Here is a 1,216-nt window from a genome sequence, read left to right on the forward strand (position 1 = left end):
ACAACACTTAGTTGTGGGCTGTGCAGTCTTTGGCTGGTTGGGTCCCTCTGACCCAGGCGTATGGCTGAGTTACATGATCCACAGCCACCTTGTCTTATTTGGCCAGAGCGTCCATGGAATTTTATTCTTTATGCTCCAAGTAGCCAGTTTCTGAATTACAGGGTGAGGACCTTTTCTGCAAGACGAATATGGGGTTGCTCTTGGTCACCCCTGCCCTCCTGCCTAGAAACAGTGGACACAGGCACAGAGTGCTCCCTTCTCCAGCAGCACTCTTTAAGTTCACAGTAAGCTTAATTCATAAACTGAGAGAATATGGAGAAAGCTGAGACTTGGGCTTATTATTGGGTTCAAATCACAGGGACCTTGGTCAAAGGATGTGGAACTTTCTGGAGCAGATATCGTAAAGTTCATGATTTTAGGTAGCATATGTATCTGTTTTTAACTCTGATCGTAGCAAAAGTTCTGAAAGGAGCACAGACTTGTTCTGGCCACTCCCTGTAAGAGCAGAGTTCTCTGGTACCTTCCCGCTTTCTCTCCACTGTCGCCCTTCTGTCCCCAGCCTGGCCGAGGGATTCCTGTGGCTCACTTAAACTACCTATACAGTGGTTTTTAAGCTGCTGTCCTGGCCACTGCATTCAAATTCCAATGTATACAATTCATATTGTGCAAATTTATATTATTATTATTTTGTATATTTCTGTATCTTCTTTAACTTCCAGAAATAAAAGTTATACAGCAAAAATAAAATAAAATAAAAAGAGCAAAGGTGTCTCTTTGAAGACTGAGTGCATCTAACCCAACCCATGGTATTTCCAACAGTCTCATATTCATGGGTGAAAGCTGGACAATGAGGAAGGAAGATCAAAGAAGAGTTGATGTTTTTGAGTTGTGGTGTTGGCAAAGAATACTGAAAGTACCATAGCCTGCCAGAAGAATTAACAAATCTGCCCTGAAAAAAGTGCAGGCAGAATGTTCCTTGGCAATGAGAATGGCCAGACTTCATCTTACCTACTTCAGTCACGTTGTCAGAAGGTACCATTGCCGGGAGAAGGATATCATGCTTGGTAAAGTGGAGGGTCAGCAAAAATGGGAAAGGCCCTCAAAGAGATAGATTGACATTGACTGAAATGATTACTTCAGGTATAGAACTGGGCAGTGTTTTGTTCTGTTGTACATATGGTCGCTATGAATCAGAGCTGAGTTGATGGCACCTAAC

Source organism: Orycteropus afer, unplaced genomic scaffold, assembly GCF_000298275.1.
Source record: "Orycteropus afer afer isolate SDZICR_OR568_19922 unplaced genomic scaffold, OryAfe1.0 scaffold00180, whole genome shotgun sequence".
NCBI classification, from domain to species: Eukaryota; Metazoa; Chordata; class Mammalia; order Tubulidentata; family Orycteropodidae; genus Orycteropus; species Orycteropus afer.